This window comes from Varroa destructor, unplaced genomic scaffold (assembly GCF_002443255.2).
Source record: "Varroa destructor unplaced genomic scaffold, Vdes_3.0 BEIS01000001.1, whole genome shotgun sequence".
Lineage (NCBI taxonomy): Eukaryota > Metazoa > Arthropoda > Arachnida > Mesostigmata > Varroidae > Varroa > Varroa destructor.
Window position 1 is genome coordinate 59852219 of NW_019211454.1, and position 19267 is coordinate 59871485.

At 40.4% G+C, this 19267-nt stretch overlaps 1 protein-coding gene across 2 annotated transcripts in view; it reads right to left on the minus strand.

Moving 5' to 3' along the window:
- LOC111255496 (uncharacterized) overlaps positions 1-19267 on the minus strand; it is a 49698-nt gene that overhangs the window by 20258 nt on the left and 10173 nt on the right. The gene's annotated exons all lie outside the window — the stretch shown is intronic.

Below are 19267 nucleotides of genomic sequence, written 5' to 3' on the forward strand. Positions count from 1 at the left end.
CATCGCATCAGCCATACAAGAACAGGAAAGAAACCTGTTATTTTACGCAATGGGGTCCGCAATTATCCGGTCGTTTTTGTGAAGCAACAAATTTACTGGAAGTTATTCAATACAATTGTATGATTACGCGCCACATTGACACTTGTTCGAGTCCATAAGATCAGTTAAGTTCCTATAAGTTGCTTTCTATCTCAGTTACATCTTTGTACATCTCATTTAAGTATGAATTTTACTGTGCCGTAAAAACAACACATCAATCCATCCTCGAAATTCTTAAAAAGCATTTAATGGTTAACTAAAAAGCCATCAATGCAGCCTGCTCTCGTTGGCAGGTTTCTTTTGTATTCTTTATTGTTAGGACATTAATACTTCACCCTATGCTTGCATTGTACTGGGCGCTTTTAAAGTATTCTACCTTTCTTTTTTTTAATAAAGGTACACTGCAAATGTTCTCTCTCTCAAAATATATTTTATAGAAATTATGTAAAGGTTATTTTTTTCTATTGTATAAGAGCTAGGGTATCTCCGTACGTTGGACTGTTTACTCCTTTTAATGTGCAAAAGTTATGGATACTCAATGCAGCCGCAAATGTCGTTTAACTTAAGGGGAATAATTTCTAAACGAAGAATTGCACATCTATAAGTTGTCACGATTCGAAATAGAATTTAGATACATTTAACTTTTGCCGCCAAATTCACAATAACACGCACTAGTAATAATAGCTTGCCGTGCACGTGGATGTTGAAGGGTCTTTGTCGGGGATTGTCGTTCGATTGTGCATGCATGCGCAATGTAAAAAGTGTAACTTAAGCTTCAATCTCAATTACGTTTTCCTTGGTTGCTATCAACGTAAACGTTGGGCAAAGCTTTCGCAATGTCTTAGCTGCATCCTGCTTTATATTGGCTGTTTTTATCAGAGCTATCATATGTATATGCTTCTGATATCGGTCCGGAGTACTGTTGCGTGTATTTTTGTTATATCACTTTTTCGACAGCTGCAATTACATGACACTCGCACGAAGGTAGATCTGCTATGTACGGCGGCTAGCTAACCAATTTATAAATCTTCAATAAAACCTCAACTTCCGTAGACAATTCTTGTAACCCAATCAAACCCATTTTGTAAGGTGGTATCTTTCAGGTGGTGCTGGTAAATCGGTTGCATCACATGCACCATTATGACTGCTAGAGAATTACTACGAAGTTCTCTAAGGAAATTCTCAAAAATTTCATGACTATTTCGCTAATCTTGTTGAGCTGGTTTATTCATTGTCATCTACTTCTTGAACTTCATTTACCTTCAGTCATGTAATAGCACATTGAGATTTCATGAACAGTTATATGCCAAGTTCACTGAATCTCACTATAGCAGTTGCTTGAAACGTTACATTGATAGCGTATTCGGTACTATTTATCTGAATCTCGCTGCGCGATGATTGTCTAGGAACGTTGATACGAATACCTAACTTACAAGATTATTAATCTGACCATCCCTGGAAAGGAATGGCCATGCCGATATTGTATAAATCAAGGCTAATTTTTGTAACGCATATATTAATCCCCATTGTATCAGACATTCTTGACCCGGCTCAGAGCAATGGTTGCCCGTGGGCCGAGGTAACATACCAGATACTTGTGCTTGTACAATGACGCGGACAAGCTTAATAGATCTGTCAGCGACAACGTTAAAACGTACCTACAAACGCAGAACAGTTTCCGTGCGGACATCATTTGCTCCCGTTGGCGTTATGCTCGGTGGAGTGACCTTCCGTGGACCCTTAATCCTGAACTGTTTTCTGCTTACTGCACGTGATCTTTGAAGCTATAAAGGTCCTTGAAGCTGTTTCTATGAGTTGCTTTTATTTTTGTTTTGTATCCAATTTCCTAAATAACGGGTCCACAACAGGACGACTGGAAAAGAATATTTGCAGAACAATGTAGAAGGTACGCATGACTTGCAAGACGGCATATATCAGATCACTTGACACACGGCTAACAGCCACAGATCTCAATGTCAAAACGGGAAGCGGAACACGGTCAGCGCAAACTTTTCAAAGTTGCTTTAGGGCAAACAATTAGCCTTCAAGTGTCGGGATTACCATTGAAGTCACCTGTAAAAATTTCTCTTTGTCCTTTTGAAATGGCACGAGTAAACAATTACGTACGGGGCATGTGTCAGTTGCCTTTTGCATACGCATGTTAATTCTGATAGAATATTGACATGTACAAAAAAAGAATCAAATATTTTTTTGTTTCTAGCTAATGGAGCTGCGCCACTAACTGTCGGCTATCGACACAACGGTGGCGAATTTTAATGAGAGATGGATTTGTGCTGATTGATTGATTGTTTGTAGTTATTAGATAATGAATTGCGACAGGCTGGGTTCGTTATGGTACTTTTGTCGACCCGACTGGTCACATATGTACCGCAGTCTCCATGACTTTTGGATATTAAGGATAATTTGGATAATCTTCTGCTAACAGCTGCTCATAATTCCGGATGATGCTCATACACAGCTCAAATTTTAGCCAGATACTGAACTTACTTAGAATACGTGTCTCACAAATTCCAATAGTACAATGAACTAGCAAGGGAATTCAAAAGCCATTCGTCGACCATCACTGGCTAATATACTCGACGTCACCATGTTCCTCTGCAGTAATTGGTACATCATTATGTACCAAAAAATATCACGAAGAATAGTTGATTGTTTGGGCGTGAAGTGTGAGGTCAAGTCAGCCTCATCGATGAGGAGGGTGGCTAATGTCAGAGTTCAACCATTATACTATGGTACATCGGTTTATTACTATTAGACCGTCGTTTAGCCAGTGGAGGTCCCATAATATCCAGTTTATCGTGCGTCTGTTTCGGACTCTTTTTTAAATGAAAAAGCGATGAATAGAGATGCTGGAAATAAGCGTTTTTTTTTTTTATCAGCAGGCGTATGAAACCAAATCTTGTCACTGGCAAGCAAATAAATGCACGTTTGAGGGATTAACTATTTAGTAAAAAGTATGGAAAAAAAAAAGGAGTTATATTCGGTTGATTCTCATGTTCAGTTGGTTTCGATAACTACGTATATATTGAATCAGTTCGTTTATGAGGCAATACACAAAAACCATATAGGTTAGTAAACAGAGGTCCTGCTTATACGGCTATTGTCAAAAACTCATGATGGGTACCTATACGCATGACACGTCGCAAACATAAAAAAAAAAAAAAAAAAGTTTGTCATTTGAGGTTTCCTAATAGATCTGTTCTTGTATCGTTTTAGTGCTGTAATTGGAAAGTATGGTTTCAAAGATCTTTCTAAATTTTAACCTCCGTGTTCCGCCGGCTGATTCAGCGAAAGCGTCTGTACTTAAAGCCAGAGTTTGCCATGTGCTGGTTTGCGGAGGGCGCGACTAATGTTCTTGCATATTTTAGATCTAAAGCGATTAGAATGATGACTTTTCGGCTATAAATAAAGCCTGTTCCATCCGTGATAATCTTTTTTGCTTATCGATTACGGAAGCTGTTGAATATATATATATATATATATATATAGTCTACTATAAATGTGTGCCGCTTCGTTATGGCTTTGTCTTTCTGTCACTTAATTTTTCCATTGTATGGACATCTTTAACCAAAAATGGGCGTCTTTATTTTTGTTGCGCCACACTCGGCCTTATTATAATATTGTTATAGTTGTTAAACGAATAGTTCGAATGTTAGAAAGCACTAGACTTCTTTCTTGATGAGATCACATTGAGTCTATAATCGGGAACGTCGCGTTTTTCGTCTTCAAAGTGAGACTAGTAAAAGCTTTATAGAGAGCGAAGGTGACAGCCGGTCCTCTAAAGACAATGCCCATATTCTAGCTTAATTTTTTTAATGTGTCGTTTTGTTACTGTTAATAGCCGTCATTTCCCCTCCATCAGAAATAATGTCTTCCTTCAAGCTGGTCGATATATTTCGTTCAAAATAATTGAAAAACAACGAAGATATACAGACGATTCTATCCAAGTCAGCCTCTAATTCCGCTAGTGGACATGCAAGAAATGCGAGTGTAAAAGGCCATTTTCGCTTATAATTTCGACTGGGATGATTTCCAGTTACTAATTATGCTGGTCATTTAGTAAACAAATCTTAACAATCCCTTAATTTCTCCTGAAAACGACAGGAAACTAAATCTAAAATACTTACGACCTGAAACATTCATGGACGCATTAAAGAGTTCTGTGGTTCACCGTGGGGCCGCTTTGCTGAGGAGAAACGTTTCCCATTAGTTATAGGTATAATTGGAACAAACTACCATTCTCACTGCCTGAAGAGAGAGTTGCAAGTGGAATACTACTACGCTTCTAGCGCTGCTGGACTTTCCCACCTTTTATTAGTGTTCCCGGAACCCAGCCATGAATCTAGGATTGTGTTAGCAGCTTTCTATGTTCGTCAGCTTTTTCTTGTTTCAAGTTGTCTAGTGCGCAGCGACCTTGTTTCTATCCAGTCAATATTTTGGTTAAGTAGCTTTTTGTACGATGGCAATATATCCATTTTCGTCCAGTTACTCAAAAAATGCTGCAATTTTTTCTGCTGGACCAAAATATGATCTACCCTTACTCGTAGCTATAGCTACCTTATTGATAAACGAGATTTATATACAGAGCATGGCATGTAGTAAAATCCTTAATTTAGTCTATACGTTCTGCGCAGATGTGCTAGCGCTTATATGAGCCCAATCTTTTACACACATCGAGAATTCTAATCTATGTCGCTCGGTGGTAATATTTGTCTTATGGATTATTATAATTCGTACGTGCGATTTAAACCTCGCTTTGAGAGTAGAAAGGTTCCATCGTATCTGTGTCCTCTTAAGGAGATGGTTAAACCCCATGCGTTTTTTTTGTCCTCGCGCTCTTTACCCTATCACGTCTTGTAGACACAATCGTTTGCTTCGGAAGCCTCATTTTCGCTACTTGCATGGCGCCGTCGTGCTTCCTAAGTACCTATCTAGCGTTCATGGCTCTCGATAGCCGGCACGCAAGAAAGTACTGAAATGTGGACAGAGTATTTCGATACAAGTGAGTTTTAAACAATCGCCAGATTCGGATCGATGTTTACAGCCGTTTATCACATATGTACGATATAATGGCGCATCTGTCATTAGTCCGATGTAATCCATACATGCGATCAAATGAGAAACTCACGAACCAAGAGTTCGTTCTGGAAAGGTAGTCCCTGTTTTGGTATCATTAGGAGATATCAAAGCGTTTTATTGCCCGTCAGATAGGCATTTGCAGGAAGCACTATCAACTACAGCAGGTTCCTGCGGACAGTCATGCAAGAATGGTAGCACGTAACGTAAAACGAGTGAGCCCGACAGCAAGTTCCAGAACAGCCAAGACGAGACACCAGCAATTTGAAGCCTTTACTTTATAGTGCACTATACGTTATGGTAGTTACAGATGGTAATATTTTTGTAAAGAACGTATATGGACTGCAAATAAATTGTACATCTCTCGAAATTAGACGCCCGAAAGAATATACGGTAGGAATAAAGCCACTTCTCAAGTAATTTAGTGGACAGTTAGAGCACTTCGTGGCGGTAGAACTGATAGAATCATTTAAACTTTTGACAGCTGCCTTCAGTAGTGCTGCTAGTGGTATTACCAACCGGTTTTCTAGCTGATTAATTAACCCAGCAATCAATTTAGCGACTGTCCTGCTTTGGACGTCATTGCGAGCTCTTAGTAAATTTGGATTTATCCAACCTCAAAACATTCAAGTCATTTAAGGTAAGATAAATCACACATGCTTATCGAAAATGATATCTGTACAGCCACACTTTATGCGATAGAATTGAATGTGTTTATGTTATTAGCCTTTAGCCAGTATATGAACCGTCGTTAAGGTCGTGTGTCGCTTTCTTGGGTCCGAGGGGTGGATAGGGTTAAAACTGAAATATCCGGGGTGCAGCCTAGAGAAGGCGAGAGTGGTGGAGTCAATACCAAGGTGATTACGATAACACCACCGCAAAGCTACTTGCGGCATTCCCCTTTGCTAAAAGGCTGTATCGCTGACAGCAACGTCTGCCTTCGAGCCTATGCGCGTATATGCACTACTAAGTTGTTACATTGATTTGCTTGACCCCCTGTGCTTTGCCTTCGGGAACTAGACCCATGACCACCCGCCCAGTCTCTGCGGCCAGCCCGCCACTTTCTCGCAATGCCCATTCCCTCTCTATACTAGGGTTACAAGACGTGCTTGCCACTCGGCTCAGGCCTGTGTCCGTTGCATACTGACGCCATCGAGATGCCATCATAAATCGGGATTAGCTCTTCCTCCTCTCTCTGGCCCGCTATCCTCGGACCGTAAAACATGGTACCATCATCATCAGATGATCATCAGAGCGGTGTAGCAGTTTATGCGATGTCCAGGGAATGCCTTCGGTAGGCAAGGCAAGCTAAAAAAATTCTGATAAGATCCTGAAAAGAGTTCATGATAACAGCTCAACACAGAATAATCAAATTATCCTTTCACAATACGTCGTCTGCATGCTCGTCCGTATTGTGAGTTACTTATAATAATTCACGTCTAGCGAGATGGACGGGCTCGCGGTGCCAATGACGTCGCGCACAATTGCTGCTCGAACTCAATAGGCTCTGACTTTCGTCGCAGCTTCGAGAACGCTACACGAGTCGAGTGCACGTGATGACAGTCTTCACAGAAGCCGCACTGTTTAGTACCATTTTAGTATCTGCATATACCTTAAATTCGCTGCGGTCCTGATTTTTACAGCGTCGCCTACTTCTCGTCTCGATCGCTATGATCAGAGAAGTGTCATTTAACGTTCAGCTGGACAGAGACGTTGTTAATCGAATTGTAAAATCTCTGTGTTAGAAAACAGAAAACACTATGTTGATATCTCACAGTGTTTGTAAAAGAAAAATGGAGTCATATTGGCCGTGTCTGGTTGTCATGTCAGTACAGGCAAGTTGGTAGCCCTATCATATTTTAACCTAGTCCTTGAGAATAATAAAGAAAACTATTTAGTGTTCACGATGTCGCGTATTTCACGTGGGTCGTGTAAAATCAAATTTTACCAACGCGAGCCATTTTCGTAGATACATATCATGATGTATCAACATATAATCGAGAACACAAACCAGAAGAGAACAGAGAAAATTGCACGAATCGTAAGAAAGACATTATCTAAAATGCGTAAATGGTCAAGCGTATAGTTTAGTCCTATCAGGAAATGCGGACATGGACGTTGTTCTTCTGTAGTTCCACATACTTATATATTTTATTAAGTTTACGGACTAGCAAATTATTGCAAAATTGATAAGTCTCTCTTTATCCTCATCTGATATCTGCAAAGTTAAATCGTACCTTTGGCCCAGTTTCGCTGTCATTTAAAAAGGTCATGCTTTTTTGCGTATTATTAAAAGGTAACTGTGTTTAACGTCCTTGAGACCACAGGTTGAACGATCTGAACAGACGAACTTGTTTACTAATTTTATTGATATCTCTCTTCTCGTTAATAATGTACGTGCGTGCCTACATAACTTTCTGGAGATAACCTAGTACCGAAGTAATCTGTAAAGCCGTTGTGGGAGGGTATGATGCAAGAGGAACCGCTATATTGTTTCTAAGAAAAATTTATCAAATTTTAGGTGCGTTAACAATGTATCCTTAGAAGTCCGTGCGACCAGTAAGTAAGCTTTTACTACATTTAGTGTGCCATTCTTAGCAGATTTGCATCTAATCTATGAGATGTTAATTATCTTAACAAGCATTGATTTTAGTGATACTGCGATTAAAGATCAACATCCGGCCTATAAAATTAGAGCTCTCCTTAGTTCTGTCACTAATTTATCACGTACTATGCTCTACTTCCCTCGACAACTTCACTGAGTTGAAGTTTACGGTACTGAATAGCTAGCAATGCTTCTGTGAGCGCGAACTTTAAGTGTGGAGTTGGTGTTCCTTGCTGTAAGTCCAGATTTCACTAGATCAACAAATGCATGACGATGTAACACTTCTGTTCGTTTTATTAGTTTAAGCGCAATCTTCTCAGGTTTTTGCCTTTTTCCGTATACGCACCAAATCAAAGTGTCACAAAACTGTCACACGGAGCTTTCACGAAATCGATACATTGTGAACCACACTGAATTCCTCTTCTCCGCTACCCTTCGAAGAAGCCTTCATCCTCCTAGCAGGCTTACAAATGTAATTGACTAGTTTTTAAACCCACACTGTACATAGCCTCCATTGAAAATCTTTTTTTCGCCCGATTGTGTATTGCGGCAAACAGCTGTAATGTTTCGTTGTCTTCCGATTTAAGGGTTCAGCCCCACGTTATAAGTGGGGGGGGGGGGTGGCGGCGGCTAGCGGGGAGAACGTGATTGTCAAAGTAATTCGTCCGATACTTAGAAGCAAAATCATTTGATTAAACGATGGACTCATCGCACTCCCGCAGTTCACCGTCTGTTTGATGATCGCTGGCGGCGGGTAAATTTAAAAAGACAAAAGCTCGATGACCTTTTACACACAGTTGTGTAGGGAGTCTCACTTTGTTTTGCCACTTCGTCTTATACGCGCTCGTTCCACTGGGCGAATCCAAACACAATTGAAATGAAACAGAGTGTTTCTTGCCACGAAGGTTTAGTGACCTGTCGAAAAATCTGTATTCGGCTCGTACGAAAAGCCTCCCTATTAAATAAACCTCATCCCAACGCTTCCTATCGAACGGCCCCGCGAAGCTCGAGGACAGAGCTTATCTTGAGCTGCGACCCCATTGTATCGTGCTGAAAGCCGTGTTTCTGCAAAGCTAAGCAGCGAATATGCAGGTGATGAAAATGCTTCCTCTGGGTATAAGGACTTTTCAAAGGTTATTTGAGTTTCCCTTGTGTTGTCTACAGTTATTGTTGCTTCGACTATCCTATCTGGTCTTTATTCAATTATGCGAATTCAAAATGGCTGCCTGCTCCACATGGCAATTACATTTCAATTTGGAGTGCACGTGGTAAGTATTGTTAGTAACCTTAGCTGGTATAAAACCATTTGATAGCGAACGATGGTCAATCAGGATTATCGAACCGTTTAGGGCTGTAGGTCAAATGGCAACATTTTACATGCCCCGATCACGAGGCTTCCTCTTAGTGATTAATGATGGACGCGATCTGGGATAAACTGCAAACTTTACTGGAAAAGGTCTATATGAGGCCAACATGGTTATCACAGAGGTTTTCGACACAAATTCCCCTAGAAATGCATGTGTCTGATCCGTCGAAGGACACAGAGAGCTGGAACTGAAATATCGTTATTAACAGTAAAAGATTTGACTATCACGCACATAGACATATGCCTTTATACACAGTTCTATATTCATAAATCTCTCGCGGAGCTGAACGAATGACGCCGCACTAATAAATAAAAATATGATTGCCAACGAATGTCTGGGGGCTTTGAATAGCGCGAAAATACCTACATTCTAAATTTTTACCGTATACACATACCGCAGGGATAGACAGAAATGGGTCTTTTTTCCGAATTTCTGTATTTGTTGCAAACGAACGTTCCATTAGTGTACGTTATTATCTAAGAGGCAGACTAAATTACGTTTTTTACAGCTTACAATTCTCAGTGGCTTTTATTGCTTTCCGTTTAAGATCTGCAATAGTTTCAATTTCTTACATTTTATCTGCTTAAGCAAATTACCATACCAATAGACGTGCAACAACGCAAAAGGTCGAATCCGAGCCTGACGTCAAAAGTCACCTACAGCCTAACATCCAGGCGCGTACTGTGCCTTCATAGTTGTACGATCTTCCGGAAAGCGAACTAGGAACGTCAGGAAAAGGGTGCAAAAACGCACATCTGAGTCTCATTCAGCCAGACGCTTTAAAGTCTTTATAGGATATATAGACAGAAAAGAGATAGTATGCAATATTAGCTATGCAGTTTCAATCTAAAGCGATTTTATTTATTGTAGACCCATTATAGAGGCGTGTCATCGGTTATTTTTTGCAAACCGAGACCGTTAGTTGTGGTGTGATTCATGATTATGATTAACTTGTTTAGATTTAGCACGGAACTAAAATCTCGCAGTACTAACAACTCCGCTAAGGACCTTTCTACAGTGGCTTAATGCAGTGAACTCATCACACGTCACGCATTATACGTAGAAAATGATTTCGCACTCAATATCGCAAAAGCGACCCGTTCACGAGTATCTTCATTCAAATTTGAAGTCAATTTTAAAATGAACTTGTACAAAAGCAAATTATTGTTAAATATGTTTGTGGTTGCGTATTTTCGTATAAAACAAGAAAAAAAAATAGGTTTGTATAAACTCAATGTATCAAATCAAGACTCGCCCAAGCGTAACGTATCGTGTACCTGGGTCGTGGGTAAACAGTCGATTTTGTGAAACAGGATGTTGATACGCCGAAAAAGACAGTCACTGAGACGACCTGTACATGCCCCTTTTCAAAAGAATCGAACGGCATTTAGACTCCTTGCGTTCGATTTCGGCAGGGCATCCCCATTCTATAAACGAAGCTTTTCTTTCTAGCGCGCTTTTCAAAAACACATAGACATCCACATTGCAGACGTCGCTTCTATTTGAATGGATGAATTATTAATTGAATGGGCGGGATGTGTGCTGGAAGAGTACAATTATTTCGTTTAGTTGCTGAGTCAAGCATCAGGTCAGGTTCTGTAATTGTAGAGTTCACCGGTGATCAGACTTTTCGGAGCAATTGTCTCACCACGGGGACCATGCGCGCTCTTTTCTTGTTTTCGTTTTTCTGTGGGCACGATCCTAAGCAATCTTTTCGAGTTCGATTAAGCCATAAAGCGCATATACGCGGCACGTTGTCAGTGTAACGTAGAGAAAGCCGGTCCATCTCACGCTGTAAACAACCAGCGTGGAACGAAATGACAAAAATGGAATTTTATATGCATTTCTGTCCTAATCTTGCCTATTTCTACTTCGCCTTCCATTCGAAATCCAGGTGTGATTCATTCTTGTCCAAGAGAAAACGCAATTTGTTAGAAAGATGTGCCAAGTTACTTAGATTCTGTTCAGATTTAGCCTTCATGGAGCATGGCCCTGCCGTCTGTTTTATGTCGTGCACCCCTTAGCTCAGGTAAGGTACAAGCATGTTAGTAAACGGGATGAATCATTTAATGGAGTTTATAGCGTAACTCATCGTGCGTCGCAACAACTTATTCAGTAGTATTTAGTCAACGATGCGGTACTTTCAGCTAATAGAAATTCACAAAGGAAAAACGCGTATACATAATCGTCCGTTAGTTTTGGCGGTTCAATCCATTTTTTCTTGCTTCCTTCAGAACTTCCTTATGATAGATGTGTACGTAGAACTCGATCAAAATACCTCTCGCCTTTCACGCCGTCGACGCGCGTCAATCGTAGAATTTTTTTAATTGGTATGAAGCAGGATGAGGTAGCGGGTGCCTTTTTGTAACACTTAACCCCTTTCATAAAACCGCAAACTATATACGTTTCTATACGGTGACTTTCGGCAGTATTTTCCAAGCTTGTGATAATATTTTTAATAATGAACATGGAAGCATAGCTGTCCTTCACTATCACGGTATTCGACGGCTCGACGTCAGACCGTTAAATGGTAGCACGGTAACAAACAGCAGAATTGAGAGTGGCTCGGAACAGAAGTTGCGATACATTATTTACCCGATCAGATTTTATTTTGAGACCTAGTTGACCCTCGGCCTACGTTTCCGCAACGCGCATGGGCCAGCTAGCTTCTGTTAGGTGTCGTCGCCCAAAAAATGGTATGTGGGTTGAAAACGAACCCTATTGGACGGTAGACAAATAGGCGACAATACGTACTTCATTTAGGCTTCGACGAAATCAGGTGGTAATACGTACAAAAATACATTGCTGTAAATAAATTGTCAAGTATATTTGCCAAATCATGTAAACTACCGACGTTTCGCTATATTAAGCATCGGTCGTATCGTGTGCTTGATAATTAATTGTATTTGTTGGCTTCCAAGTATACGGACAATAAACTTGATCAGCGTTTTAACAAAACTCATAAATACTGAATTTGCTGGAACGGTACCATTAAATCCCAATAGATTATTTCAGTCATTGCGTGTAAGGTCACGATGGTCTATTTTTTTCACTAGCCCAAGAGTCGATTTCCAGCTATCGCTAAACACTTTTATGAAACCTAGTGAATATTGATGATTAAGTCAAGATATGATCTTCGACGAGTTATTTAAGGCTCGACTGCTTTTAGCAGCATATTTCCCCCAGCCAGTTAAACAAATCTTATTTAACCTCAAACTGCTGTAGGCCGTAAGCTCATTTAAACTTTACTGGCTGTGAAGTTGAAGTTCTAGAAAAAGAAGAAAATCATTCAAGCACCAATAAGTCTGCGTATATCAGCCATCGGATAACAGGGTTCGTCGAGCCTCTTTCAAAATACGACATATCCGATTTCCATGCATGGAGTAGGCGTAATTTTCAATTTACCACTATGCGCAGACACCTAGGCATGCCGCTATTTATCTCTAGTACTGATTACATGTGTATTAAGGCAAATGGCTTTTCGTTTTGATGTCTGAAAGTCATTAAGCTAGGAGAGAACAGATATGGAACAAGATGCTATCTGAAGAGGACAATATAAGGTCCGAAATAGCAAATCAACTATGTTTCCTGAAATTACTTTTTGCTGATCACTCTATTTACACGGCAAAATCGCACTGCAAAAACAGCTAATGCGAAACTGAAATAGGACTAAGCGTGGGATACTTTAACCTCATCATATTTTGGACTGGCGTCGAATTTATCGGGTAAATTTGCTCCATTTTCAAGTTGTCGTTTCAGCCCACTTCGCTAAAGGCCGTAACTTAAAGATGGAAGCTGCCTGGGCTAAAAAAAACTGAAGCTCCATTAAAGAAAAAATGTAACTCTTACCAAGGGCATTCGACAGCTACGTCGAATAGTAGCCAACTCAGTGGCTGGACGATTAGATAAAATCCTATACATTAGTGATACTAGGGTGTTCTTGTCAAGCCCTATATTCGGACCAGAAGGGGTGCAAGGACAATGGTTTTCGCGGACACTAACTGAAACTTTTTCTAATATGTCTTAACAAGGTTGCGCATTAAAGCGCAACGAAGCGGAGTGTCCGTCAAGTAAGAACAGCAGAATTATGTTCAATAGACGGAATAATTGCCCCTGTTTGCGAGCAGCAATATATGACACAGCATACAACTAGATGGAGTAGAATACGTTTTTACATTTACATTAATCATTTAGTACATTTAGATCACCCAACGAACACTGGCTATTGAACTTGTGTATGCTTGTGAAAGCGAACGTTCGTGCCGATGCACGCGAAGAACATTTTACACCGTTCCGTTCGTTAAAGATCGTTAGCCTAGCTCATCTTGGAACTTAGTGTCATGGAGTTATGGTGGTGATATTAAACATTACAATAGCAGCAGGAGTGAATACTTCTTGGTAAAATTTTGAGGGACTTTAGTTAATGACGGAAAGAAACTGACATTTCCTTTAATCAAAACATGCCCCTGCACTTTGTCACTGTCATACGAGGAAAAACGAGTCACTTGTTGGAGCTCTCACCGCTCGATCGTCTGCAGATTGCCAAAATCTTTTCTAACCCTTTGATGCTTCATATTTCGTGAAAGCGCGTGGTGGATGGTCATCGAATAACAGAGTCAAAGTCCTGAACGATGACGCTGATTGGCGATAAGATAAACGTGCAAAAGCTTGAAGCTCAGGGCTCGTAATTGACAATAATAGGCAGGTAGCGATGAGCGAACGTCGCCGAATACCCGTGTCGAAAGTGTGTCGTGGTAAGTGAACAACCGGTACCGTCATCTGTCCTGCAACCTCCCACTATGGTAATAGAAGAAAACAGGGTAAATGAATAGGAAATCTAAGAGTAATATAAAACCACGCATACGTACAAAATGAAATTGGTTCCCCATAGCGGAATCGATGGAGCGAATAGAGAATTATGACGCGATGCATCGGCCACGTATAACATTTACTTTGTTCCATTGTATGTACAAGATGAACTTTAAAACAAATCAACTTTTCATGCACTTGAATAAAATGTTTTTTCAAGACTTAGTTGAGAATTACCGAGAAATATTAACGTATTTTATTATTTTCTAGCTTCGCCTTTCAAACGTACAAACATCCGGCATTTAGATCTGGATCACTTTCGGATAGAACGACCGCAGGAGCGAAATGGGTCAACGATAGGACAGCCATAGTTTCTCCGTTATTGTAGCGCAAAATAATTGCTGCAGAGAACGGCGTTTATACTATTATTAAAGCATGGCAATGAAATACTCAAATAGGGCAACCGAAGAATCGACAATGAGAGGTCACACCAGCGGAAGCCCTGTGCGTAACTTGCTCAGAGCCTATAATGGGATCAAGTAAGAAATTAAATGATTCGAACAATTCTAACAACAACTAAAGGGCACTAGTGGAAGGCTTAAATCAAGGACATTTCCACAAGTCAACGCGGATAACTGTTGCCGTGTTATCCGTAGTCAACATAGATTTACAGGTTTGCAAAGATAGTGGAACAAAGCGACACATTTGCAATGAGTCTGCGTTCAGAACACTTACGTCGGTTCTGAATCTTCAGAAAAAACAGGCCTGTTTGGTGTCTATACATATTATAGATCAGGTGAGAACAGAAGAATAAGTGCAGTAATGAACCGTAGTGCTCATAGGCCAGGTGCTGTACCGGATATATGTCGGACACAGGCGTCATGGCGACAACCACTCTTTTATTAAATTCAATATGTCGTTTTGCAATAACTGTCTCATAAAGTCCTGCATAACAATGTGCAATATAGGACATTTTGTGCATCTCATTTTAGCAGACTCCGTTCTTTGCCTTTTTAGGAGCACCTCCCTCATTCAGCATATTCTTATAAACGAAGTTAAAAAATGTACACTTGAACTATTATCAAATAGAACGACAGCGTATGTAGCAGTTAGACTTTCGCTAGTCATAACCGTTGGGATTACCCCGAGAGCGTTCGATCAGATAACAGTCGGCCAGATGTTTTAATTAGCGATTCCGCGAATATTTAACTACTTCATAGTCGAGACGCTGCAGAAGTCCGAACGTTTTAGGCGATATTTTGCAATGCAATTCGAAGATTAGCGCTGCTATACCAGTAATCTTCGCGTGACGTCAATTGTCAATCGTGCTGTACATACGGCATTTCCGAAGCAGGTTGACGCAACAGAAATGATGCATGTCCTATTATGCGTATACGTAACAACGAAGAAGGTTTGCTTATTCAGTCGAGGACTTGATCCCCTCTTTTCTGATAAAAGCAATCGTTATCGATGTCCACAGAGTGTCACTTATACACTAGGTACATGATATAATATAGACATCCAAAGGTCTACGGCTGTAAGGGGTTTAGTGTCGATATCTGGCTTAAGCAACGGTAGTACTCTTGTGCTGGCAGGCTGGACAGTTGAGAAGCGAAGAAGACGAAGAAGAAAGATTAGACTTCAAGACGTCTCATAGAGAATCGAAGCTACGTAGTACGGGGATCGATATCCAGCACTATACTTTAAACAGATGCCGTTTGCTTAAAGGACACCGACTCTGGCAGCCGCGTCTGATGGATATGTTTCGACCCAAGTATTTTAAAGTAGTCAACAACGCAAAAGAGAAAACGGTTCGTCTATGAAGCGAACGCCATCGTTTGTGTGGCTAATTAAGGCGTTAAAAAGACCACATAGTTGACACCTATGTAAGATACAAATTCTAATACATTCAAAAGCTAAAGCCGTTTATTGAAACACTTTCCAAAAAGGAATTGCGAAGCAAATGTTTAGAAATTATTTACAAATAGAATATTTTTCTTATATTTTGGGTTGCTCCTCCCATAGGTCTAGTCAGAGGTTAGCCGAAACCTTTCGACAAAAATTGACAGTTTTCCCTGGATTTCATACCACAATCAACTATAGCGCGTACGCCAGCATACACAATGGGTCCCTGCACGATTCAGTGTTTTCTTGAAAACTTGTTAAAACACCGAGTTCGTCTCTGTCGATGGAACAATCAATGTCATCTTGTAACGTGTCACAGAAAAAACATGTAACAGGGAAATGTTGAAACTAGAGCGGTAATCTAGCCTGACCAAGAGTTTGGGGTGATCGGCGATTCTAGACACGTAAAACCCAATACGAGGATATAAAAGCCAATACAAGAGGATCTCGGAAATGAACCTAACTAGCTATTTTAGTTAGCTGGCTTTTACTTACTTCCGAGCAAATGGGATTGCTGTCTAAAAGGCTTTTCTTTAAATAGACGTTATGTTTTCAGGGTACGATTTATGCACTTCTGCTGATTGAAGATTGAAACTCATATGGATGGTACCATCAGCATCGAGCAACGAAGCTTGTCTCCGTGAAAGTAGCGCCTACTAAACTTGTAGGTTTGACATCGCGTCTAGACACATCTCCTTTCATGCTAGGAGATAATTTTCTAAAGCAATGTTTAATGCCAGTACCGGCGGCAAAATTTCAAACGATAATTTCAGTACAGACCTGGACCTTATTTTGAAAGTTATTCTTACAATATTCAAAAGACAGACCACAGATATGGTATCAACATTTGGATCTTTATATAGCCGAAAACTCTCGCTCCTAGTAAGCGTCCAGTTTTCATGTTGGGTGCACATTGAGGCTTGATTGATACCTTTGCGGTTCAGGCATCACTGCGTACCATATAGAAGAAAAAGTCTAAAGAAAATAGTGAGATTATTAGATTCGATAGCGCCCCCTGACAATTGACCCCAACACTAAGCACTTGTTCTACCGAATCATATGTATTCCATATATACTGAACGCGTACGCATGCAATATAGGCACTGTCGATTGCCTTGCATACGTACATACGACTCAAAGCATTAGGATATGTGTTTATTTTAACATAGTCAGACGAACCGATAATTTACTCAACCTTACATATGCTGTAATACTTTTTAAATTAGCAAAGTGGCCTTTCGATGAATTGTTTGATTGAGTTGACAAAAATTATTTGTGTACTGGGGACGCTCTGGACGATAACGCGTTATTAGAAAGAAAGACCTGCACACCCCCAGTGGAAGAGTGTATCCTTATTCGTGGCAACATCTCTCGTTTCATACTCAGCTCAATCTTGGTGAAGCACTGGCCGTACACGTAATGCAGTATTCTCGGTAGAGAATTTGTAGACCCGCGAAGCAGATCTTTTTAGAGCTGTAAAGGACGAGTAAATTCTAATAAAGCCTACAACAACAACCGGAGCCGAGTCAGCGAATAGCCAGGCGATGTATAAGACCGCAGATACGCTTAATCTCATCTCCTTTTTCTCTAATCGTAGTATGAGTCAAGTAAACTTGTTCAAAGCCTTTTCTTGGCTCAGAATAACGGTCTTATGCCCAGGTTCAGGTATTTGCCACTGGCCCGACCAGCATTGTACAATCTGATAAGAATAAATTACCGCTGTATGTACTGGGAGCTTTTCTTTAACGGCTACTTAACCGCCGATAGGTTGAACTTCTTATTTAAGCAAAACATGCCAGCTAGACGAAATCGTAAAAAAGCATATCGAAACACGTTCAATGACCACAGGACTGAACCACTACTGCATCTAAGGAAGGTCACGCCGGAACCTGAAAAGGCCTTCAACGCAACCAACCGTTCTAGAATATCAGAAAGATTATCGACTATATCTATTAGTCTTAAAGACCCATTTGTTCCTGCAACAAAAGTAAACGGTGGCCTCACGACTTTTGATGAAGTAAGAAGGCTTTCTTGCCACCTATTCAGTATCTGCTAGGCCGTTAGGTAGAGTAGGCGACAACCGCCAGTGTTGTCCATGTAGAAAAGCTCAGTGAATTTTCAATGTTCACCTTTTTCGAAGCGTCTTCAACAGGCAGCGAAAAAATTCAACACAATTCCTATAGAAAAGCGTTTTTGAACGTACGTTGCCGAATTGATGGTCTGCAGTTTCCTAAGCTTGGCCTACGAAAGGTCATTGGAAAACGGGATGGTATTCGCAGCTTTTCGAACTACCATAATTATTTCTGTGTAAAAAAGAAGGAATGCAGCTGCGGTTAAAAAGCAAAGAACGATATTGTCAATGACAGTACCCTGCCAGCTCCTGAAGAGGTTTACTCGCGAAGCCCTAAAGATGAATCAGAATATTCGGAAATACGTCTCTGAAGAACAATTAGCACGTAGGCCTGCAAGTTTTGAGTCTTAACAGCTTTCGAAAAGCAATACAAAGGAGCTTCCGTTGGTACGCTTCGACGCTGGTTAGGTCTACACATCAGCTACTGACGAAAAATTAATTGAGATGTAAGGAATCGGCTCCAAATGTATCGGCTTGATATTCTAATTTCTAGCTATTGTTCGTGACTTATATTCTACGCTAGGTTGTGCAGTTGTGTGATCCAGGGGGCGTTAATGTGGACTTTTTACACCGATGTCTCCGTATGAATTGAATACACAAGATGCACATTGAATATGCTTAGTAGACAAGAAGGTAGATAAGGCTGCGAAGCAATTGACGAAGGGTAGCCTAGTTAGTTAATTAGTAAGTTTTATAAGTTAGGTGGCCTCTTTGAATCTGCAGCTATGGGTAGAAGAAAATTGCGCCGCAATGTCCCTTGGTAATAGTAAAGTTAAGTATGATTATTTTACCAATTTCCTCACGCTTTGAAAAACCAATATTATTCGACAACCAGCGAGAGCATGCAAACGACATCGTCACGCAAGCTTTGCGACAGCCGACAAGCTTCGACTATTTATGTTGGCCGCACATACTGATCCACTAAGTACGTTTCTAATTCCATTGTAAATGTATCGTGCTTGTGTTTATAATCTGTCACTAAGCCATCTCAGAAATTGTCAAAAGTCTAAACTTCACATAGAAAAAGAAAACCGGTTCCCCAGATGTTCGATTTATTGCATATATACATCTCTATGCAGGAATAAACTGCATTGAGCTTCGATTCTCGTTCTACCTAAGTGCTACTTTATATGGCTCCTTTGAATTAGTACCATTTTTTTTCAAAAAAGTCAGATTTTTCGTCTGCATTGCCTTCACTTATCCCAAAGGTGGCTCTTAGATTTACAATCTAAGACAATTTTGTTGTGATGTTTTGTAAGCATCACCGTCATCATCGCTGTCTATACGTAGCTCAGTATAGCTACCTCAAACTGT